A 26,731-nucleotide genomic window follows, 5' to 3' on the forward strand; every position below is an offset into this window, starting at 1 on the left:
CAAGGTGATGTCCATTCAATGGCGCCCTGTACTATAGGTTCTTTATTAGGTTCTTAATTAGTCAGGCCATCAAAAGTTATAGGAACAAGGCAGGAGAATGGATTTGGAAAGGATAAAATATCAGCCATGATGGAATGCTGGAGATGACTTGATGGGTCAAATGGCCTAATTTTGCTCCTAGGTGTTACGGTCCATATGGCCATACTACTAAGGTTAGATGTGGTAGCATAGGAGAGAGTGCAGAAGGGATTCACTAGGATGTTAGCTAGTTTGAAGGATGTTAATTATGCCGAGAGATTAGGTTGGCTGGGTTGGTTTTCCCCGGAGTGTAGAAGGCTCATGGGAGATATTAAAGCACTATAAAAACACACACCAGTCTTCATTGAGGGGTCAGAAGTGGAAAGATTGAGCAATTTCAAGTTCTTGGGTGTGACCATCTTTGTGGATCTGTCCTGGAACCAATATATCGATGCAATTACAAAGAAGGCATGACAGCGTCTATATTTCACCAAGGACACGCAAATTTCTACAGATGTATTGTGGAGAGAATTCTACCTGGTTGCATCACCATCTGGTATGGAGAGGCCGCTAAGGAAAGTTGTAAATTCAGTTACTCCATCATGGGCACTAGCCTCCCCAGCATCGAGGGCATCTTCAAGGAGCGATCATTAAGGACCTCCATCATCCCAGGACATGCCCTCCTCTCATTTTTACAATCAAGGAAGAGGTACAGGAGCCTGAAAGCATGCACCCAATGATTCAGGAACAGCTTCTTCTCTTCCGCCATCAGATTTCTGAATGGACATTGAGCCTATGAACACTACCTTACTATTGTTTTCTCTTTTTGTACAACTTGTTTAATTTAACTTTTAAAAGATATAGGTACTTACTGTAATTTACAGTTTTTATTATTATGTATTGCAATGTACATAACAACAGATTTCACATCTTAACCTGGTGGCATTAAACCTGATTCTGATTCTGAATTATGGAGACACCGATAGGGAAGATAGACATTTTTCCTCCGTTGTGGGGTTAAGAAACGAAAGAAGACATAGATTTAAAGTAAGAAATGGGAGTTTTAAAGGGTTTCTGAGAGCAAGTTTTTAAAGTTACATGGTTGTGCATTTATGGATGAGATGGAATCAAATATAATTACCGTGCTTAAGTGGAAATTAGACAGACATTTAAATAGGTCGGGCTGAGAAGGAGATGAATGTACTGTGGGCAAGTTGGATTTATATGAATGAGCTCAAAGGTTGGCTTTGACATGCTGGGCTGCAGAGCCTCTTCCTGTGCAATGCAAATTTATGGCTGTATGATTATTGCTCATTTAGCCCACTTGTACTGATTTCATTGGCCACCCTCTCAGCATTATGACCCCCAAGGCCAGACCTGCTTCCTTTCACCCCTGGCTTTTTGAAAGGGAAATCTTATCTCTCAGATCCAACACAAGTTTGAGGAAAAGACAGACACTCTTTACTTTTGAATGGGAAAGTATTCTGGTTTGCTAAGAAACTGATCCATTCATGCCAATAAAATTATTACATGTTTCAGTATAGTTTTTGGAACTAATTTTCATTAACTTCAATTTTGGTTACTCATTATTTTTTAAAAACATTATTCATTACAAATAATGTCAAATCTAAACTTATTTTTAAAATTTTGAAAACTACACCCGGTTACTACTTTTAAGTACAGATGCTGGAAATCTGCAATATAGACAGAAAGCAGCGGGAATACTCAATCGGATGAGGCCCCATCTAGAAGAAATACGAACATTTCAAGTTTGTTACCTCATGTCAGGATCTTACCTCGAACAGTAATTTTTTTTTACCTTGGCAAGAACACCTTTTATTGCAAAGAGAGAAAGACAATTATTCTGCTTCCTGGTCTGGTTTCACTGGTTCATGTAAGATTTCCATAAGTACAAAAAACTGAAGTCTAACCGATGAACGAACTTGACTTTGCTTAGGAAATAGGAATGAATGATCACATGGAAGTGAAATTGGTTATGACAGTTCAATTCCACGTTGCACTTTTCTAACTGCATCTTGTCTGAGTTCACTGGAATTTGAAGTTTGAAGAAAAAGGCCTGTCCTGGGCTTAGTGGACTGTGTATGTGCATGCATGGGTGGGAGTAATGGGGCTTGTTTTGCTGTTGTTGTGTCGTTGCTTGTTGTGTTCTGTATTGTACTGATAAGCAGTGTGAGCATGCAGGATGCCCCCAGCACACCCTTCATTGTGTTGGTTGATAACCCAAATGATGCATTTCACTGTATGGTTGGAAGTACACGTGATAAATTAACCTGACTCCTGAATCTTGAAGTTGACACTGATCCTGTAAGAATAGCGTCCAAATGCATTTTTGAAGTAGATATAGAAAATTCTGGGATTGCACAATGGATAAATCAACATCCTTCAATGCAGAAAATACAAATTCATATCAAGGATATTGCCATGGCCAATAGCTGTGGGATCACTTTTGATCAACGTCAGAGGACAGAAGTTTTAGAAGGTTTGGAAAATAGTGGAAGATGAGAGTAATTAAAATGATACCTGGATAAAGCCATCAAAACAATGTTCTGAATTGTTACATTGAATTGTGAGAATGAGTCAGCTATATTCTGACTGAAACTGATTAAGCATTTCTTAGTTCTGGTATTAAGTCTCTACAGCTTGCATTGAAATAATTAACATCCATTTTTAAAACTGCCATGGATTCCTGACAGAGACATATGATGTAATGATGCAGTTTTAGCAAATGCATTGCCTCAGAATTCAATGTTCAAAGTAAATTTATTATCAGTGTATGTATATGTCACTTCATACCACCTTGAGATTTTGCAGTCATCTGCAGGAAAACAAAACAATTCAACAGAATTTATGAAAAGCTATGCATAAACAAAGACTGACCAACAGCCAATGCACAAAAGAAGACAAATTGTGCAAATAAAATAATAAATAACTAGAAAAATGGATTAATTAATAATACTGAGACCATGAGTTGTAGAACCCTTGCAAGTGATTCTATAGGTTCTAGAACCAGTTCAGAGTTGAGTTGAATGAAGTTATTCAAACTTGTTCAGGGGCTTGATGGGTATAGGGTAATAGTTGTTGCTAAACCCTAAGGTTTTGGACCTATGGTTCCTATACCTGCTGCCCGACAGTAGCAGCTAGAAGAGAGCATGGCCTGGGTGGTCGGGTTCTTGATGATGGATGCTGCTTGTTTGTTGCAGTGCTCCCTGTAAATGTGCTCAGGAGGGCTTTACCAGTGATACACTGGCTTTATGCACCACTTCTTTATAGTCTTTTCCATTCTTGGGCATTGGTGTTTCTATAGCAGGCCTTGATCCAACTGGTCATGATACTCTGCATTGTGCATCTATAGAAGGTTGTCAAAGTTTTGGATGAAATGCCGAATCTACACAAACTTCCAAGAAATTAGAGGCACTATCATGAATTCTTTAGTACTGCACTTACATATTAGTCTCAGGACAGATCCTGATGATAGAACCAAGGAATTTAAAGTTACACACCTTCTCGTCCAATGCCCTAATGGACCTCTGGCTTCTTCTTCCTATACTCAATAATTAGCTCTTTGATTTTATGAATTTGAATGAGAGTTTATTGTGGCATCGTTTAACCAGATTTTCAATCTCCTTCCTTTATGCCATTTCATCACCATATTTGATTGGCCAACAACAGTGGTGTCATCAGCAAGCTTAAATATGCCATTAGAGTGAGACACAATCATTAGTATAAAGTGAGTAGAGCAGGGTCTAAGCACACAGCCTTGTGGTGCACCTGTGCTGATGATGATTGTTGCCAATCTGTACTGACTGTGGTCTGCAAGTGAGGAAATCAAGGATCCAGTTGTACAGGGAGCTATTAATGTATCGGTCTTGGAACTTTGTGATTTGCTTCAAGGGAATGATCTTGTTAAATATTGAGCTGTAGTCAATGAAGAGTATCCTAATGTAAACAATCTTCATTTTCCAGATGTTCCAGAGCTGAGTGAAGAGCCAACAAAATGGCATCTGCTGTTGACCTGCTGTGACATTATGCAAATTGGAGGAGATCCAAGTCTCTCCTCAAACAGGAGTTGATATGGTCCATGACCAACTCCTCAAAGCATTTCATCACAGTGGATATAAATGCTACTGGATGAGAGTCATTGAGGCAGGTTACTTCATACTTCTTGGGCACAGGTAATGATTTAATCCTGATTGAAGCAGATGGATACATCAGATTGCTGAAGCAAGGGATTGAAGATGTCAGCAAACACTCCAGTCAGTTGATTAGTACAGGTCATCAGTACTTGGCCAGATACACCGTCTGTTCCAGATGCTTTCTGTGGGTTCATCCTCTTGAAGGATACTCTGATGTTGACTTCAGAGACCAAGGGTTTTCAGTAACTGTTGTCAATTAGGCTTGTTATAGATATCCATTTTTGAAGGTTTGGTTGTCATTATAATTCATGGATTATAATTCAAAAGGAAAGAACCAAAACCCTGTAATAGTTGTTAAGAGGACATCATTTTTACTTTCCTTTTGTAGACATTTTTGATTGGAAACAAACCAAGATAATAGGGATCTAAAAATAATGGACAATATACTGGAAAAAGTGTTTAACTTTAAAACATGCGCAGGATTCTGGAACATATAAAGCCCTTCCAATTAAATTGAACCATAAGCTTTTGAATTACTTGTAAAGTCTTCTGCAATGACGTTTGCTGATTGTTGTCTTGCTGCATTTTCAGCATGATTTCTCATATCTGTATGTCATCAGGATCACCTTGCAAGGTGAGAAACCTACTAAGGTCTTGTTATAAACCTCCTCTTCTACTGCCCAACCAGAGATGTGCTAGGTTCATAGAATACTCGACTGTAGGATGTGGTAAGAAACAGCAGTTCAGGACTCTTGAGAACTTACCCTAGCTGTTACAACCAATGCCCTTGAATGGAAAAAGCCTACAAAAAAGTATTGTATACAGCCCTGTCCATCATGTGTAAAGCCCTTCCCAACACTGAGCACTTCTCCAAGGAGTGCTGTCGCAGGAAAGCAGCATCCATCATCAAGGACCCCCACCATCCAGGCCTTGCTCTTTTCTTGCAGCTACCATCAGGAAGAAGTTACAGGAGCCTCAGGACTCACAACATCAAGTTCAAGAAAAGTTATTACCCCTCAAACATCAGGCTCTTGAACCAGAGGGGATAACTTCACTCAACCTCACTCAGCCCAACACTGAACTATTCACGCATCCTATAGACTCAATTTCAAGGACTCTTCATTTCATGTTCTCAATATTTATTGCTTATTTATTCATTATTATTATTTTGTTTTTTTTTCTTTTTGTTTTTGGACACTCTGTGTCTTTTGCAGATTGGATATCTGTCTTGTGTGTGTTCTTTTCATTGATTCTAATGTGTTTCTTTGTATTTACTGTGAATGCCCGCCAAAACGGATCTCAGGGTAGTATATGGTGACATATATGTACGTTGATCGTATGTTTACTTTGAACTTTGAAAAAGCAGGCTGTATATGAAAGTTTGGGAAAACAATGTAGTAGTCTAGACAAAGATGAGGGCTTGTGGATTGGAGGAAGTCACTGACTACAAAGAAGCAAGATGGAGGTTGTAATCCATAGGGGCAGACCGAGTCCATGGGAAGCATTTGTGTTTCTCACACTCCATAAGAAGAAATAGAACTGTTGGTGTAGACAACTTGTGCCTCCGCTCTGGTATCTATTTCTGTAAGCAGCTGTAGGGAGAGTCAGTAAATGCCTCTCCCTACAGCTGCCTACATGACAATATTTAAGTTTAAACTTGTCTTCAAGTTGAACAGTAGGTGATTGATTTAGAGGTATTACTGAAGTCTGTCATTTTTCAAAGGAGCATCCATACACACATCAAAACAGACGGACAGACCTCTCCTACTTATCAGGGGTTTATCAGGACTTGATATTTGTATAACTTTCAAACAATGTAAAAATGTAGGAGGAAATGTATAATTGCTAACGCAGAAAGCAGAATATTACTTTCACCTTCTATTTTCAAGAACAGAAGATCTGCTTGCAATTGAATTAAACTTTTATTCGCCAGAAAGAAGAACAGTGACAGATATACAGTCTTACCAATTTTCTCAGTCTCTGCATTTTGGTTGGTGGCTGGGAAAGGAGATAACTGGTATTATTTACAGGAAGGTCATAATATTAGTGTTATTTTCAGCTCCCAAGTTTTACTATATAAACATGCTTTCCAAAGGTGCAAGTATAATTTAGGTGATGCATTTGTTTATGCAGAGAGTACAAGACTGATGTTACTCAAAAGCATCCTCGTAAACACCATTCACTGATGTTGTTTTAGAATAACCCATTCAATTAAGCCTGGCAGGAATTAGTGCCATGCATAAAATGCTGGAGGAACTGAGCAAGTGAGGCAGCATCTATGGAGAGGAGTAAACAGTCAATGCTTCAGGCTGTGACCCTTCATCGGCACTGATTAAGTTCAGATGAATTGTCTCAGCCTGAAACATCAACTGTTTACTCCTCCCCAAAGATGCTGCCTGACTTACTCAGTTCCTCCAGCACTTTGTGTGCATGTTGCTCAATATTTCCAGCGTCTGCAGAATGTAATGTGTTTAGGAATTAGTGTCAGACCTTACCAAGAGGCACAACAGCCATTTTGATTTTGATGAATCTGTTCTTTACACGGAGCAGGCTGAAGGTCAGAGATCAATGTCATGTTTTACACGTTCAGCAAGGAATTAAAGAAATAATGATGGTTCCACAGACGGTTTGCAAAATCTAGTAAAGACATCCTTCACAGGAAGTGAAATTTTATTTATAACCATTCTGAGCAGTGAGTTTTAAGTGTAGTGGTTAGCACAACACTTGACAGTACCGGCAACCTGGGTTCAGTTCCCGCTGTTGCCCATAAGGAGTTTGTATGCTCTCCCCGTGACTCTGTGGGTTTCCTCCGGGTGTTCTGGTTTCCTCCCACAGTCCAGAGAGTTAATGGTTGATAGGTTAATTAGTCCATCCTCTTAAGTTTTGTTTTATTGTAATTCAAATTGTCCTGTGATTAGGATAGGAATAAAGTGGGGATTTGTTGGGTGGCGGGGCTGGAAGGGTTGTGCTGTATCTTAATAAGTAAAAATAAATAAATAAATAAATAAATAAACTTACAGATCAGAAAAATTGGGTTTAGTTATGAAATATTATATTATAGTACATTATACCTGCAGTAAGTATCACCAGTTAGTTGTAGTTATACTACAGGTTTGCTAAATCCCGTGTTTAGAAACAGATAAATCAGTCTGTTGGCCTGGGATTTGGAACCTTATTCATCTATATTGGCAGTGAATAGACCCTGCTTATCATCTCATCAGGAGCTGGTCATGTGAGTGTGAGCTACTAGCTACCCTCATTCAGTTACCCAGACCCAGATGCAGTATCCACCTCCACTTAAGTTTGGAGATATCAAATAAAAATCATTGGCCTTAACTCTTAATCATTGAATGCTGTTTTTTGTTGCATGCCATGCCCATACATGTAGCAAGTTCCTAATACACATACTATAAAAGTATTCCCATTCTGACATGTCGGTCCACGGTCTCCTCTTCTGCCACAATGGGAGGAGAAGCAACACCTCATATTCCATCTGGGTAGCCTCCAACCTAATGGGATAAATATTGAAATCTCCTTCCAGTAACCTCTTCTTACTTTCTGTCACCTCCCCCTGGGGCCCCTTCTTCCCTTTCTCCCCTAGTCCACTCTCCCCTCCTGTCAGATTCCTTCTCCAGCCCTTTCTCTTTCCCACCCACCTGTCTTCACCTATTACCTTCTAGCTAGTTCTCCTCCCCCAACATTTTTATTCTGGCTTCTTCTCCCTTCCTTTCCCATCCCGAAGAAGGGTCTCGGCCCGAAATGTTGACTGGGTTATTCAGCTCCATAGATGCTGCCTGACCTGCTGAGTTTATCCAGCATTTTGTGTTTTGCATACATAAATGTAAAGTTGATCTTTGCTTGTTGTTTGTGGGCATAACCTAGTGGCAACCAACACCTGAACACTGACTGTTTTGCCATTTTCAGATTGCTCTTAGTTGGAGGTTGGTATATGCAAGTTGGCTTCTGTGTTTCCCATTTTCAACAATGACTACTATTCAATAGTACACCATTGACTATTAATCACTTTGACAAACCCTGAGGCTAGGAAAGCCTTTCCATTAATACAAACATTATTTTCTCTGTGTGAACTGTTGCTAGTGATAAGCAGTTAGATGATTCCAACCAAAGTGCAAGAATAGAATCTCAGACTTGCAGACTTATTATTAAAATTTAGTCTGGTGGAGATACCCATTTGTTGCGAAATGGGCTGCACTCTACTTCCCAGTGATGTAGACAGAAATTGTATCCTCTTAAGTTTTGTTTTATTGTAATTCAAAGTGTGTATGACCTATCTTGAATCAAAACAGAATGTGTTGATAGTATTCTAGATGAATGCATTATATTTGCGATTAATTAGTGGTTTTAATCTAAGTTGCTAAGCTTACATTTCACTGGATAAAAAAGGTTTAAGTCTTTGAATGTTTGGCTCTGGTGGTCTCATGTGGCTTTTTAGAATTTTATACAAAGCCACAGATTCTTGATTAGCACAATAGACACCACACTCAATGCCAGGAGCAGCTTTAACTGTGTATGGGCATACTTACACTACTAAGTATTCCTGGAATCTCTTCTCTCAGTTCAGAGTGAAATAGTTATTATGACCTTGTGGTGTACTCTCTTGAAACAAGAGCTTTTGTTGTTGCAGGCGTATAGCAGTGGAGTATGAGCCAATTCTGATTTTAATAGAAAACAAAAACAGTGAATGCTGGAAACATTCAGCAGGCCAGACGACACATGTGAACAGGGAAAAGAAAGTGCTGTTTCAAGTGCAGTACTCTGTGAAGGAGAGAAAACAAGTTAACTATCAATAACGCACAAGGTTGTGGAGGAGGATTGGAGTGGAGCAAAGGGAGTATCTCTGTTTTGGTGACAGTAATGTAGACATTAAGGAAGTTAATGTGCCATAATGTGGTTTCACCTTATCAGAGACATTCCCTTTCTTCCAACTATCCCACCCCTTTGTCTTCTCTGCTGTCTGACTAGTTTTTTTCCTCTCTTTCCAGGTTCAGACAAATGGTCTTAGATCTGAAATGTTAACTGATTCTCTTTCCACAGATACACACAGTAGCCGCTTTTTTAGGTACTCTTGTACACTTCGCTAATCCAAATATCTATTCAGCCAATCACATATCAGCAACTCGATGTGTATAAGCATGCAGACATGGTCATGGGGTTCAGTTGTTATTCAGACCAAACATCAGAATGGGGAAGAAATGTGGTGTAAGTTACTTTGGCTGTGGAGTGAATATTGGTGCCAGATGGGGTAGTTTGATTATCTTAGAGACTGCTGATTTCCTGGAAATTTTTACACACAACAGTCTCTAGAGTTTACAGAAATAGGTACAAAAAACAGAAAACATTCAGTGTGCATCAGTTCTAAAACACCTTAATGACAGAGGTTAGAGGAGAACGGCCAGACTGGTTCAAGCAGACAGGAATGTGACAACAGCGCAAGTAACCACGTGTTACAACGTTAGTGTGCAAAGGAGCATCTCTGAACACACAACACGTCAAACCTTGAAGTGGGTGGGCTACAGCAGCAGAAGGCCATGTGCATAGACTCCGTGGCCGCTTTACTAAGTTTAGGAGGTACCTAATAAAATAGCCACTGACTGTAGTGTCTGTCTGGGTGACTTTTTCCAGCATTTTTCTGTTCTATTTCAGTTTTACAACAATTGCAGGCTTTTAGGTTTCGGATTTTAACAAGCTATACTTTCTGCCCATTATGCTGCTGGTGTTTAGGCAGCAATGAAGGTCCTCCATCTCTGTCTGTCCTCTCAGATGTAGAAGGATTCTTCATTGCTGTTTCCATAACAGTTATGTTTTACCAGTCAAGGTTGTTAGCCCTGAGCTGAACCCTCAAAACTGGAGGGCCAGTGGAGCACTCTTAGTCTGGCATCTACGCTTTGACCTGTCTGGCTTGGGTGACCCTACCAAGAGGAATAGCATAAAGACCTGCCTCCAGTCAACATGGCTCTCCAGGTCTTTGAGCCACACAAGCCTCCAAACCACGGTAAGGTTGTGGTCCTTTTGGGGGTTTAATAATCCAGTATCCATTAAAGATGAGAATATTAATTTCATATCTCTGGATCCTACTTTGTCATCTCTTTCAAATAAATGAATTGTTTCTCCCCATCAAAAATCCTCTTCTCACCTTGCAGCTTGCAGCTGTGAGAGCTAATATGTTGCAAACATTCCCTCCTCTTGCGGAACCTTTACAAATGCTATTCAGTCTGTGTTTCCTCTCCCTGATGGAATTAACTTTACTGCACCATCTATGTCATACTTCCTTTAGACCTCAAGGCTACAGATCTCTTAAATTCCTTAATTCTATGTTCGCTTAAAATATTTGTAAACCAGCAGTTCGCATTATCTCACCAGCACATTGTTGATTAATCTAGTTTTTGTTTATCTCCGGTGGTGATGTCTGTTATTTATCAAGTAGGGTGCCGTGCACAATCCTGATTTGATGGAGACAGACGTGAGAGCACGGAGGAACATCCGGTGGAACTTCTGAAATGCCTGCTTCGCTGCTGCTGCTACTGTGGTCCAGAATCTCCAGAGCAGAAGGCCCCGAGTCCTCGGCTTTGTTTGTTGCTCGGTGGCTGGGGCGGGGTCGAAGCGCTCGGCAGAGGATGGTGCTCGGAGAGCTGTGTCGGAAGGTTGGTTGGAGGCTCGAAGTTTTTGGACGGACTCAGAGTCCACTGCGGTTGGGTGCTTCCAATGGGGCTGTATCAGCAAGTTTGCGGCACTTGGAGGTTCTTGGCAGGGAGAGTTTCTCCCTTCTACCGTCTGCGTGAGATGATGGGGCTATCGGAACTTCGAGACTTTTTTTTTACCGTGCCCATGGTCTGCTCTTTATCACATTACGTTATTGCTTTGCACTGTTGTAACTATATGTTATAATTATGTGGTTTTGTTAGTTTTAGTCTTGGTTTGTCCTGTGTTTCTTCTGATATCATTCTGGAGGAACATTGTATCATTTTTTTAATGCATGCATTTCTAAATGACAATAAACTAGGACTGAGTGTCCTCATAATCTAAAAAAAATAGTTTTCAACACAATTGCAACATGGAGTAAGACTTCAATACGAAAGAACACAAAATTTAGCAGTACGTAAAAGAAACAATTTGCACAATTCTAATCCAAAGCAGCCCTTCTTTAAAGAATGACAATGTATCAGTACAGTAAGGTGCCCAGCCATCCTTCCTATGTTATGGTTTTCTATGTTTCTATTGGAGCTTAGAAAAATAGAGGGCTATGGGTAACCCAAGGTAATTTCTAAAGTAAGTACATGTTCGGCACAGCATTGTGGGCCGAAGGGCCTGTATTGTGCTGTAGGTTTTCTATGTTTCTATTTTTTTTTCCTCTTCTGTGCATTTGGGATGCTACTTTTAAAACAATGAGAAAGATCTACAGATTTCTGGGGCAGTTCTGACTTGACATTAAAAGAAGTCTTATTATTCTTCCTTCCTTCATGCAGAGTTAGCAGCCAGATACTTTGTGAATGATTCTCTTGATATGAAATGGGAAAAAAAAATCACCACTGGAACTGCCTGAAAGATGATTCTCTAAAATTGCAATGACGCTTATGAACTACTTGCAATTGCAATACTTCTATGGTGCCTTACTTGCACTCAAATATTTGTAGTTAGTGTTGTTAGTATTTGATATATACATGAAGAAAGTTTATAAGTTATCCCAGCATTTATTGAAAGGCACAGGTACAGCTTTTATTTCCTTTCTGCAAACAGTCTCGCGTCCAGTATCATGAAACTCTCCACCAATGTTAAGTTCGTTCGTACATTATGCGCCATGTCGTATGACATGGGCGATCATTAGAGTTGTAAAATTAGTCAGTATCATCATGGGTACTAGCCTCCATAGTATCCAAAATATCTTCAAGGAGCGGTGCCTCAGAAAAGCGGCTTCCATCCTGAAGGAACAACATCACCCAGGACACGCCCTCTTCTCTTCGTTACCATCAGGAAGGAGGTACTGAAGCCTAAAGGCACACACTCAGCTATTCAGAAACTGCTTCTTCCCCTCTGCCATCTGATTTCTAAATGACATTGAACCCATGAACACTATCTCACTACTTCTTTAAAAGTTTCTGTTTTTGTACTACTTGCCTTAATGAAATTATTTAAGATACATATATTTTATATATATATACACATACACACATACACACACACACACACACACACACACACACACATATATATATATATAAAGTAAATATATATATTCTTACTGTGATTCAGTTTTTTTATATATCTATTATGTATTGCATTGTACTGCTGCTACAAAGTTAACAAATTTCACGACATATGCTGGTGATATTAAACCTGATTTTAATTCTGACCAAGATTGTTTTTGGCAAATTTTTCTACAGAAGTAGTTTGCCATTACCTTCTTCTTGACCGAGTATTTACAAGACAGGTAACCCAGCCATTATCAATACTCTTCAGTGACTGTCCGCCTGGTGTCAACGGTCGTGTAATCAGGACTTGTGATGTGCACCAGTTACTCATACAACCATCCACCATGATTGAGAATTACTGGATTGTTTGACCATAGGGAAAAGAGGCCAGTTCCAAATTGTCACTCGCTTCAGCTCAATTGGAATAGGTTACACACAGGACATCTTCAAACTTGATATTAAAAAAAAAAGAACCTAAACAAAAGATGAGGCAACATTCTGTGACTCTAAGTTTGTAATAATAACTCTTAGCTATGCACTGTTAATACTTTCTGAAATTGCACTTGAAATTGTGCAGTTACTTCAATAGTCCACTGTACAAATAAATACAAATTGGACACATTGGTTTCACTGGTATCTCTGATCCATTATGATATTTATTGTGAATTAGATAATAATCAAACTGTATATAGTATTTTGCTCTTCCATCGTAGATGTTTACCCCTTAAAGAGATTTTGTTTTATTGAGTTGTGTGATCAATTAAACAATAGTCTCTTTAACTGTCCCTTTTGGGGAAGGAAAGCAAAACTATTTCTCTAATTTCAAAGCTCTACATCACACATAAGATCTAGGCTGACACTTTAGTACAGTACTGTAGTTCATAACATTAGAGTTGCTGTTACTTTGAATGAGAGTTAACTTGAGGCCCAAATGCCTTAATACCTAGAAGTGAAGGTTCCATGGTGGATTTGAGTGAAAAGATTGGCTATGATTTGATTGAATGGCAGAGCATGCAAGAGGTATCATTGCCTCTTGACTTTTTTCTTCTTAAAGCACCAATAGAAACTGAGAATTAAGAGATCGATCTTTGTGACACTAGATCTGGTAAATTTAGGGATCTCACTGTACAATTCAGCTTATGTGTTTCTCTATACCAGACACTACACTTGAAAAGCATTTAGTTGCCTACAGGGTGGGGTTTGGCATCTTAACAGTATGGAATATGGTGTATGATATTTTAAATTCTGGCAGTACTGTGTGTACTTGTGACTTGTTTGCTGGAAGCATTCAAGTTAAGCATTAATTCAGAGAGCTCGTCTGGTGTTAAGTTAGACCTGATTCAAGAAAAGTTATCTATATTTTCCTGATTCCACTCAACCTGTCCATCTTTCTTCTGCATGCCTGTCCATCCAACTTGAATCCTTCAGGGCTTTGAACTTTCCAGACTGAACCATTGCTGTTTTTATTCATTTGATTTCTTCCCCTCTTTTCCAATTATTCTTTAGCCAGCTGTATGATTATTCTAAACACTGGTGCTCCACAAGTTTGCATCCTGAGCTCCCTACTCTATCCTTTGTACATTCATGGCTGCGTGGTCAGAGCTTGCTCAATTTCCATCTAAATGTTTGCAGATGATGCCACTGTTGTGGGCCACATTTCAAATATGTAACTATGAGTCGATGTACAGGAAGGAGAGAGAGAGAGAGAGAGCTTAGTGACATGGTGTTATGACAACAACCTTTCCCTTAATGTCAACAAAACAAAAGAGCTGCTCATTGACTTCAGGAAGGGAGGAAGTACTCGTGTTCCTGTCTACATCAGCAGTTTTGAAGTTGAGAGCTTCAGGTTTCTAGGTTTGGACACCACCAATAACCTGTCCTGGTCCAATCATGTTGGTTCCACTGCCAAGAAAGCTCACCAGCACTTCTACTTTCTCAGGAGGTTCCTGTCAACCCTTACCAATTTTTATTGATGCACCATAGAAAGCGTTCTATCTGAATGCATCACGGCTCGGTATGTCAACTGCTCTGCACATGACCACAAGAAACTGCAGAGAGATGCGGACACAGCTCAACTCATTCCAGGAATCAGCCTCCCCTCCATGGACTCTGTCTATAATCCTTGCTGCTTCATTAAAGCAGCCAGCTTCCCTGGACATTCTCTCATTTCCCATCTCCCTCTGGGCAAAATATACAAAAGCCTGAAAGCATGTACCACCAGGCTAAAGCATAGCTTCTATCCCACTGTTATCAGCCTCTTGAATGGACCACTTGTTCAATAAGATGGACTCTTGGCCTCACAATCTACCTTACACTTTATCGTTTACCTGCACTGCATACTTTCAGTAGCTTTTAAACTTTATTCTACATTGTTATTTCTTTGCCATATTTTAGCTCAGTGCATTGGGTGATGATTTAATCTGCATAAACAAATTGCCAGCCAAGTTTATCACAACAGTGTATCTTTGTATGTGTGATAATAATAAATGAATGGAATTACCAATACATCATAATCTTGAAATCTATGTATTGCTCAAGATCTCCAGCATCTGCAGAATTTCGTGTGTTTATAATGTGAAACGTGTTATTTTGTGGTTTTTGGCCACGTCTTGGTCCCATGTTTTAGCTTTAGTCAGTCTCAGCCTTATTTCTCAAGCAGTCTTCTGCTTCCTGTCCCTTCCGTTCAGCCTCACCCAGCCCTTCAAACCCCTTCTTTAATATTTCACAGTCCCATTCTCAATTCAATTCCAAGTACATTTATTATCTCAAAATATTTAACTATACAACCTTGAGATTTGCTTGTTCACAGGTAGCAAGAAACTTATAAGAACCCAATTTAAAAACCAACACTTGATGCGCAAAAGTAAGATGAAAAAAATCAAGCAAACAATTGAAGTGAACAGCAGCATTCTAAACCAAAACTGAGTCCTTGGATCCAAACCCTAGAGCAGCCCAGAGTAGGCTCAAAGCCTCGCTTACCAGTTCATCATATTAGTGGGCACGGAGTACAGCAGCCAGGCAGTCTTCGTAGCCTCAGCGCCGTGGAGATGACCATTGCTTTCACCTCGGATCCTGACACCCTACCTGTTCTGGCATTTAAATTGACCCAGCAATGGAGAGCGAAAGGCTCTGGCAACTTGGAGAGAGGAGTGAAGGTCACAGAGAGTGAGCTAAATCAGCTCTCACCTCTGATCTTAGCCGGCGAACTAAATCCAATTCTAATCTCAGTTCGACGACCTCATTTCCGTATCTATTTGGTGTTAATGCTTATCCTCAGCTGGTCAGTCCTTCTGTCTCTCCTACTCTCCCTCTCACAACTGTTACCTTTCGACCCTTTACCCAAATCAGGACGCTTCATTTTAACAAAACTCTTCCACAAACACCCTCAGAAACTTCAGCCTGAAATTTGAAGACACATTTATACAATGATTTTTAAGCCTCAAGACCACCAAATGCACCATGCCAGATATATATCAGAAGTCAAATAGCTGGAATTCTGAAATTTAAAAAAAAAGTTTAAAATTTTAGAAACACTCAACAGGTCAGGCAGCATTTGTAGAGAGAGGAGGAAATAAAGGCAACGTTTCAGGGTGGAGACAATTCATCAGAATTAAGATAATGTTGAAAGCATATATGAGAAAGGGGGAGGGGTAAAATGAGTGAAGAGTGGGAATGTAATGAAAAATGGAAATGGCACTGGAGAAACAGAGAGTGGGTGGTGAGGACTTGGTGTTATAGCTGAGCTGACAAGAGGGCAGATGTAATGAAATAGAGCAGATAAGTGAGGACTGAGGAGAGGCAAAAAAAAAATAAAAAGAATACTGAAAATATCCAGGAGATTAGGCAGCAGTTGTGGAGTGAAAATCTTTGATCAGAACTGGACAGGTCTAATATAGACTGGAAAGGCTGATTTCTGATTTTGATGAGTTAATTATAAAGTACTGGGTTGAACAACCAAATGCTGCTTTTTGAACTTCATTGCAACTGTGTGAAATCCTAATGGTTTAAGTTAAAATTAAAAATGTAAAATATCTTAGAAATCTGGTATCTTATATAATGTTTGAGCTAATTTAATTGAAACATAACTCACAAGCAGAACAGTGACAATAATTATACCAAAATAAATATTGGCCAGAATATCAAGGAGGAACTCATTGCTTTTCTTGAAAATCATGCGATGAGGTATTTAGATTATGAAGACACTCAGTCCTCTTTTATTGTCATTTAGTAATGCATGCATTAAGAAATGATACAATATTTCCTCCAGTGTGATATCACAAAACACAGGACAGATCAAGACTGAAAAAACTAACAAAACCACATAATTATAACATATAGTTACAACAGTGCAACGATACCATAACTTGATGAAGAAGTCCATGAGCACAGTAAAAAGTTCAAAGTTATGATCACTTGAGAAGATTTATATTTCAGATGGTGTCTTCGACAATGCTCTGAGCAATATCTTAATATATCTTACAGTTTTTAACACAGTTAACACCCTAATTTTTTTTTAGATGTAGTCATTGTACCGGTCACTGACAAGCTAGCATTTACAAAAGCGGCTTTTCATTGTAGCTTTCACAACTTACCTGAGGCCTGGCACATTGCTAGGGTCTCAGAGCCAAGATCCCATCCCTGTTTCTGTAACTTGCATTCTTCCAACCGAGAGAGTGAAGCAAGAGCCTACTTGTTGAATGTAAGATCTCCTAGCAGACGGAGCATCAATACAAGGGGGAAAAGAAGAGTGCTCAGGAAGAATGAAAAGCAGAGGAAAGTGTGGATTAGGAGGGAAAGGGAAGAAGAAGGAAAATAAAAAGGGAGAATGAGTGAGTCCCAATATTAAGAGCAATGGAAGCCTCTGCCTTGACATCCCATTTATCTCTTGCTCGCTCCTCGTTCTCCCATTTCTCAGACAGTTTGTGGATCTTCCTGCTTCCATACTGTCTTCTTGGGATTCTTGCTCCTCTTACCTCATCCAAAAATAAAATCTTATCAGCAGTGAGTGTATCCTATATGATAATAATCCCCGTAGTTGGTTGCCAGTTGTCAGGCAAAGTAAATTGGGGTTGTACAAAAGACCAAACCTGATAAAATGCAGAAATGTAAAGGTTGTGGGATAGGAAGAAATTTCAGAAACAAGGCAGGCCCATAAAGGCATTTAACCACTGTACAATAGAAAGTATAAATTAAACCATTGGACATGATTAAGACAAAGCACATTACATTGGATAATTCAAAATTAATGTCGGAGTGCTTTTCTTTAGGCAATGGGCTTCAGTTAGCCCACTCTCTCTGCTCCTTTCTCTCCTGATGTCCTAGCTTGTCCCCTCCCAAAACTGGTTCCATCTGCCTGACACCTACTCACCACACCTTCTGGTCCTCCTACCTTCTTCCCCAACTTATTCCATCTGTCTATCATTCCTCCCTTATCTAGCTCCACTTACCACCTTCCAGGCTTGTTAAATTCCATTCCCCCTTTCCCCATCTGTCTCTTCTTGTCTCTACCAATCACCCTCCAGATGTAGTCTCCCAACTGCACCCCTTCCCCTCCTGGCTTCATCTGCCTATCAAACTCCTCCACACCTGGTTCTATCCAGCCCCTGTCTCAATTCATACTCTTTCTTCTTTATATTGAGTTTTTTCCCTCTTTATTTTTTGCCCTGGTACAGGATCTCAGCTTGAAATGTTGACCAACCCTTTGATTCTTCTGATGCTACCTGACCTGCTGAATTCCTACAGTAGTTTGTTTTTTATTTCTTCCAGCATCTAGTCTTCGAGGCATTTTCCACTGAGGTTAGTTGGTTCTACAACCGGAGGTCATGGGTTAAGGGTGAAAGGTGAAAGGTTTAAGGGGATCATGAGGGGTAACTTCTTCTCCCAGAGTGTGGTGAGTGTGTAGAATGAGCTGCCAACACAATTTGTGCATGCAAGCTTGATTTCGATTGAAGACAAATTTGGATAGATATATGGATGGTAGTGGTATGGAGGGCTATGTTTCTGGTGCAGATCGATTGGAGTAGGCATTTTAAATGGTTTGACAAGGACTAGATGGACCGAAGGACCTGTTTCCTGTGCTGTACTCTTCAATGGCTATGATTCTAGGAGCATCAATATAAAGGATAAGTCTCTAGTCTTCAAACTAGATGATTTGTTGTACAGTCGTAGAGATAATACAATGCAGAAACTGGCCCTTTTTCCCATTGAGTGTGTACTGGCTACCCATTTGCAATAATCCTATGTTAATTCAATTTTTTATTCTCTCCACATTCTCATCAATTCCTTCACTGAACCTGCAACGTAGCTACACACTTGGGCCATCCTGAACATCTTCAGGACATAAAACTGCATGAAATCCATGTGGTCACAGGATAATTTGCAATGCTCATGTTTTATCTTATCATGTTCGGTTAGAATTACTTGAATATCTTCTAGTTTCGTACCTATTTGTTTAATTTCAGCGCTGATTTCTTTTCTAAACTGTTGAAACTCCTCAGTAAGCTTTTGAATTGAATTCGTAATAGCTTCCAAAGCTGTTTTAGTAGTCATATTAAAATAATATCCCGTTTAATAGTAGTATTTCAAAAGGTTGGAAAGAAAAGTAAATAAATTAGGAGCAGCAGTAAAGAGCTATTACTCCATCAGCAGCCAGCAGGCCATCCCCCACTCATGTTTTAAATGGAACACAGAATGGGTTGATCAAAAGAGTGAAAGTAAAGCAAATGTTCCGGAGGATGGTGGGACCAGAGAAGATTATAGAAAGGGGGAGTAGGGAAGACATTGTAGGTCAACAAGCAAATGTATAAAGGATGGATTGGATACAGTTCTGTTTTGGATAGGCTTTGGTTGACAGAAATTAGAATCAGGGTTGCCAAGCTTTGGCAGTAAAGTAGCTGTGGGAATTACTCACTGCTCCTGCCTCCACACACCTCCCCACCCTCAGAGGTGGACGTTCTGCACTTACAGTATTATGAGCAGTTCTGGGCCCCTTATCTAAGAAAGGATGTGCTGTCATCGGAGAGGGTCTAAAGAAGGCTCATGAGAATGATCTTGGGAATGAAAAGGTTAATGTTTGAGGAGTGTTTGATGGCTCTGGGCTTGTACTCACTGAACTTTAGAAGAATGAGGGGGAGGATCTCATTGAAATCTATCAAATGTTGAAGGGCCTAGAATGAGTGGAAGAGGAGAGGATGTCTCCTAGAGTGGGAGAGTCTCGGACCAGAGGGTACAGAATATAAGGCTATCACTTTCGAACAGAGATAGTGAATTTCTTTTGCCAGAGTGTGGAGAGTCTGTGGAATTCATTGCTATGGATGGCAGTGGAGGCCAAGTCATTGGGTATATTTAAATCAGCTATAATGGAATGGTGGAGTGGAATCAACGGGCTGAATAGCCTAATTCTGTTCCTTTGTCTTACTGTCTTATGATCACTTCTATTTCATACAAATTATGTTTCACTGCAATTTATACTTAGTGTTTGCAACAAGTGCTGAAATTTGTACTGACAATAAGGAAATAACATTTTTGATAGGAGCAAAAGTGCAACGTCGGCTAAAGGCTGACTGATATTTCTGCGTCAGATGGATGCCGTAACCTACACAAGTGGCCTACGCACGTTGTGAGCATTTATACTGGTGCGTTGGTATGTCTGTGTCGCTCTGCAATTCGCGCATGTCGCGCATGCGCACATATCTGCCCATGCAAGGCTTCATGGTCATGGTAGTCTTTCTCGGGGTAAACAAGTTTAAAGCGAGAGTTTTTTTCGTAAAAGCGAAATGTGTCCTCCATAATTTGGGAGGTCTGTAAGTCTTTATGGAAAGCACTGCAGCCAGAGTTCCTTCCCTGCCCTTCAGTCGCCCAATGGGAAGCTATGGCAGCGTAGGAGGAAATGCGATGCTACCAAGCGGACCAATCATAGTTTTTGCGGTCTGCGTTGCCGTGACACATAGTTACATTTTGGGAGAGATGCGCGTCAGGCTACGGCGTAGGGATCTGCGTAGGGTTCACGGCGATGCCGTACCTACGGCGTTGATTTGACACAAAAATATAAATCAGCCTTAAGAGTAAGAGCGGAAAACTAGTTGATGGAGGAGTTAAGATGCTTATTGGGGATCTCATGAGTTAGCTACCAAACCTGGCAGAATCACTGAGCTGCTGCATATTCACTATGTGTCACTGGGTTGATATTTAGTTGATATTCTCAAATCCTTTCGCTAGTTTGCTTCAATCACTACCACAGCCCAACTGACTGCCTCTATGAGATTCTCAGTGATGGTAGCCTGTAGACAGAAGGCTTTTGTACACGTTTATAAATCCTGTTACATACAATGCCTTAGGCCTCATGTACAATAGGATGTAATAGCTAGGCAGGATTGTGGACACTGCACAGGACTCATGCAATGTAGACCTGCACTCTTTCTTGCCTGCTAGCTCTCGGGAAAGTATGTTTGGAGAGAATATGATGAAGCGTGCACCAAGATAATCACCGTATGCATGAGTTAGAAGCCAACTCACCCTTGAAGGTTTATTGCACCGAAAATTCATGCCCTCTACATATGTAATTCAAAAATACATTTCTTAAATAGATGAAATGTATATATGTATAGTTTTTCAGACAAATGGATAAGCTCACAAGCTCCACACTCCTGGTGACTGTGGGTTGGAAAATTTCCTGAGAAGACATTTAGAGTTAAACATGGTTTTAGATGAGTTTCATGTAATGGTTGCTACCAGAACTCCCTGTCCATTTGGCAGCCAGCTTTTCCTCACTGATTTGTTGTTATTAAAAATAAATGAAGATGGAATTTCACTTCTGTCATGGAAACTAACTGTAGTTGATCAGGTGACTGTTGCATATCCAGCAGGATTGGATAGGAGAATTCAGCCACTGAAAAATGGGCAATGTTAGTTTCACGACTTTGGCAATAGTGATAAATCTTCCATTTATTGCTGCAATGTGTTGTGTCTTTACCAACTGTACAGGCAAATGGAAGTAATAGTCCGTGCGTTTGATTGAGCTTTTTATGCTGGAACTAAAGTACTTGCTTAACGCGGTCCATTTGCAGACCTCTATTAGAGGGGAAAATGAAAACCAGAAAAAAAGCCTGCAGCTTCTGAAAATCTGAAATTAAAATATAAAAGCTCAGTAGACCAGAAAGCATTTGTGGGAAGGAAAGAGTAGTTAACATTTTGGGTCAAAGAGCCCTCACCTTGAAATGTTTACTGTTGCTTTAATTTGGCAGTCAGTGGATGAAAGTTTGCCTTATTAAAAATCTGGTTCGGGGACTGTGCTGTATTCAGAAATTGTTCCTATTTGTGTCATTCAAGAATATGTGTCTTCAATAGCCCATTGCTTCCTTGTTACCAGTGGCAGCTTGGAGCTGTTAAAGAAGGCTAGTCCTTTGGCGGTGATCAACAGAGGTCAATTTTGAGAAGGGTGGTAGAAGCTGAATCTGTAGAGACAACGAGACTGGCAGAAATTGCAAATGCACATTCATTGTTTAGTGCTGCAGGAAAAAATAAGTTATGAATGGGACTATCACTTCATAATTCTCTCCCTCCCTCTCCTGCCCTCCCCCCCCCACCCGTTCAGTCAACCCGATCTCCTTTCATCCCATGTTATCATCTTCCCCTTCCTTATTTTCTCATCTTCCTATGGAATACTTCATTGCATTTTCTTCCTACAGTCATGTTCCCCAGTACGTATTGCTGTCTTCAAAACTTTTTCACCTTCCTCCTTTCTTCTGGTTGAAAGGCTTGTGTCGATGCAGTCACTGATGCCTTGGACTCTAATAAAGTTTCAAATCACTGTAACTGGAACATCAGTCACATCACTGGGATAATACTATTCCATGAGTAATTAAATTGGATATTAAGGTAAAATGTACCATGATGGTTTCTTGTGAAGAGCAATGCCAGCACTAATGCTCCTTTCTCAACCATCAATGCCAAATAGGTGATCAGTTGACAGGATCTTTCTTCCTGCAGGTTGGCTGTCATATTGACCCGTGCAGTAATATTATCAGAAGATGTAATTAGGGGAATTGTGATTAGGTACAGTACAGAAGCATTTCTTTCCTTTTAATGCCCTGTAAAAATTGCCTGTGAAAAAATTAATAGCAGACCATCTAGAAGATGGGCATTTCCCTTCACTTATCTTCGAATTAATTCTCCATACTCTTGCTTTCCGGCATCCTATCTCATGACTTCTGCCAACTAGCCATCTTAAATGTGTGCTGGAGGAAAAGATTTTAAATGCAAAATGGGTATAAATGCACAAGTGTAATTGCCACTTGAGCAGAATTAACTTACAGGAAGATGTTTCACTTATCTGGTTTCACTCTACCTGATCTAGTTTACCTTGAGACATTTCTTTAGGTGAATACTTGGCATGCTTGACTCTAGGGAATGAAGGTACAGCACCTTTAAGTGGACGAGGTTCGCCCATCACTGGAACAGTGGGAGGAGAGGAGGGCTTCAAGCCAGACTAAAGCATCAAAGTGTAAAACTTCCTCTACCTAGCACCTTGTTAGCAAATATACAGTCACTGGAGAGCAAGGTAGAGGGCCCAAGGGCAAGACTGCTGTATTGGAGAAAAGAAATGAGGGAATGCTGCATTCTCTGTTTCACTGAGACATGGCTCACTCAAGACAGGTTACATATGGTGACCAAGCCCAAGAGGTTCGCAATCTACTGGATGGATCAAACTGCAGAACATTTGGGCAAATTAAAAGATGGGGTGTGTTTCATGACAAACTTTCAAATGTGCCTGGAAGTCGTGGTCTTGTTCCACTCTTATGCTCCAGGTCAGGAGAACCTAATACGTAAGGACTGACCATTCTATTTATCAAGTGAGCCCTTCACAGTGATCCTAATCACAGTTTATATACCACCAAAGGCAGCTGTTAAGCAAGCACTCAATTTATCAAGTGCCACGATTAGCTATCAAGAAACTGCCTACCTACGTATTTCACATAATTGCCAGAGACTTCAGTCAAGCTTGTTTGAAGAGCTTCTGTCCAATTATCATCAGCATATTACCTGCAGCACCAGGGGTCCCAATACTGTCAACTGTTGTTACACTGCAAACAGGCATACCTACTGTTCCATCCCTAGACCATATTTTGGCAAATCAGATCATCTGGATATCCTTCTCCTTCCAGCATATAAGCAGAGATGAAAGAACAAGGCATCAGAGGTAGGGTCAACAAAGAAATGGCCGTGGGAGGCAGAGGTGCAGCTATGGGATTGCCTTGAGTGGGTGAACTGAATCAAATTCAAGGACTTAGAGGATCTGAATGAATGTGCTATGGTTGTCACAGACTTTATGTCCCCCAAAATCATTCAGTCTTCCCCAACCAGAAGCCCTTGATGAACCAAGAGATCTGCAGTCTGCTGAGGGCCAGATCAGTTGCATTCAGGTCTGGCGATCAAAGAAAGTACAAGAGGTACAGGTACAATCCCTGGAAAGCCATCTTACATGCAAAGTGGTGATTCCAGACTAAATTTGAATCATAGAAGGACAACAGCTCTGGCAGGGCTTGGATGCTATCACCTCCTAGAAAGTAAAACCAAGAAACATTTGTGACAGCAAGGTTTCACTCACAGGAGAGCTCAATGCCTTTTACACTCGCTTTGACCAACAGAAACATTGAGGTAGGCATCTTCACAAACTCTCACAGCCTCTGATGACCATGTGACTTCAGTCTCTGAGGTCAACGTGAGAGCATCCTTCCGAAGTATACAAAATTATGAGGGGACAGATAGGATAAATCAAGCAGGCTTTTTCCACTGAAGTTTGGTGGGACTACTACCAGAGGTCATGAATTAAGGGTGAAAGGTGAGAAGTTTAAGGGGACCATGAGGGGAAACTTCTTCACTCAGAGAATTGTAAGAGTGTGAAATGAGCTGCCAGGACTAGTGGTGCAAGCAAGCTCGATCTCAATGTTTAAGAGAAGTTTGGATAGGTACATAGATAATAGAGATATGGAGGGCTATGGTCTTGGTGCAGGTCAATGAGGGCAGGCAGTTAAGATGGTTTTGGCATGGACTAGATGGGCCAAAGGGCCTGTTTCTACGCTGTACTTTCCTATGACTCTATGAGGGTGAACACATGGATAGCATCTGGCCCAGACAGTGTACCTGGCTGAGTACTAATCGAATGGCTGGAATGTTTACTGATGCCTTTATCCCCTCACATCCGCATTCTGAGGTACCCACCTGCTTTAGGCAGGTTTAAATAGTACCTGTGCCCAAGAAGTACATAATGGCCTGCCTCAATGACTATTGTCCAGTAGCATTTACATCAACTGTGATGAAGTTCTTTGAGGGGTTAGTGATGAAACTTATCAACTTCTGCCTGACAAGTGACTTAGATCCACTCCAATTTGCCTACTGTCACAACAGGTCAACAGCGGGTGCCATTTCATTAGCCCTTTACTCAGCACTGGAACATCTGGACAGTGAAGATGTTTACCACAAGATGCTCTTCATTGACTATAGCTCAGCATTGAACACTATCATCCCCAAAAAACTAATCAATAAACTCCAGGACCCAGGCCTCAATGCCTCCTTGAACAAGTGGATCCTCAATTGTCTCACCTGCAGACACCATTCATTTTGGATTGTCAACAGCATCCCCTCCACAGTCTCCATCAGCTCAGGTGTACCACAATGCTGTGTGCTGTACACTCTGCTCTGTTCGCTTTATATTTTTGACTGGGGGGGCCTAAGCACAGCTCCAATACCATTCTCAAATTTTTTGACAACATCAAAGTCATTAGTCTAATCAAAGATGATGACCAATCAGCATATCGGAGGGAGACTGAAAATTTGGCTGAGTTGTGCCACAAGAGCAGCCTCTCACTCAATGTCAGCAAGATCAAGGAGCAAATAATTAACTACAGGTGTCAGAAACTGGATGTCCATGAGCCAGTCCTTATCAGGGGATCAGAGGGAGAGAGGATCAGTAACTTTAAATTCCTTGGTGTTACCATTTCAAAAGATCGATCCTAGGACCAGTACGTAAGTGCCATTATGAAGAAGGCACGGCAGCAGCTCAACTTTCTTAGGGGTTTGCAATCATTCAGCATATCATCTAAAACTTGGACAAACTTCTATTGGTGCATGGTGCAGAGTGTACTGACCGGTTAAATCATGACCTGGTATGGAAACACCAATGCCCTTGAACAGAAAAGGCTACAAAAAGATACTGGATACAACCCAACCCATAACAGGGTAACTGAGCACATCTATAAGAAGTGCTGTCCCAACATCCAGGACTTGCTCTCTTCTCGCTTTTGCCCCAGGAAAGAGGTAGAGAAGCCTCAGGACTCCACACCACCAGATTCAGAAACTGTTATTACCCCTCAACCATCAGGTTCTTGAACCAGAGTAGATATCTTCACTCACCCCAACACTGAACTGATTCCACAGTCTATGAACTCGCTTTCAAGGACTCTACAATTCATGTTTTCAATACTATTTTTATTTATTTACAGTATCGATTATTAATTCATTTTTCTTTTTGTATTTACATAACTTCTTGACTATTGTACATTTTTTGTCTGTCTTTATGTGTTGTTTTTCATTGATTCTATTTACTTTGCATTTACTGTGAATGCCTGGACTGGTAAAAGAACACTGAGGCTGTCTACAGGAAGGATCAGAGCTGTATCTATTTCCTGAGGAGACTGAGGTCCTTTGACATCTGCCAGACGATGCTGAGGATGTTCTATGAGTCTGTGGTGGCCAGTGCTATCATGTTTGCTGTTGTGTGCTGGGGCAGCAGGCTGAGGGTAGCAGACACCAACAGAATCAACAAACTCATTCGTAAGGCCAGTGAAGTTGTGGGGATGGAACTGGACTCTCTGACGGTGGTGTCTGAAAAGAGGATGCTGTCCAAGTTGCATGCCATCTTGGACAATGTCTGCCATCTACTACGTAATGTATTGGTTGGGCACAGGAGTATATTCAGCCAGAGACTCATTCCACCGAGATGCAACACTGAGCATCATAGGAGGTCATTCCTGCCTGTGGCCATCAAACTTTGTAACTCCTCCCTTGGAGGGTCAGACTCCCTGAGCCAATAGGCTGGTCCTGGACTTACTTCCTGGCATAATTTACATATTACTATTTAACTATTTATGATTTTATTACTATTTAACTATTTATGATTTTATTACTATTTAATTATTTATGGTGCAACTGTAACGAAAACCAATTTCCCCGGAATCAATAAAGTATGACTATGACTAAATGAATCACAGGGCAGTATATATTGACATATATATACTTTGCTGGTAAATTTACTTTGATTTCGACTACAGAACCACTAACTCAAGCAGATATATG

Source organism: Mobula hypostoma, chromosome 20 (genome assembly GCF_963921235.1).
Source record: "Mobula hypostoma chromosome 20, sMobHyp1.1, whole genome shotgun sequence".
Lineage (NCBI taxonomy): Eukaryota > Metazoa > Chordata > Chondrichthyes > Myliobatiformes > Myliobatidae > Mobula > Mobula hypostoma.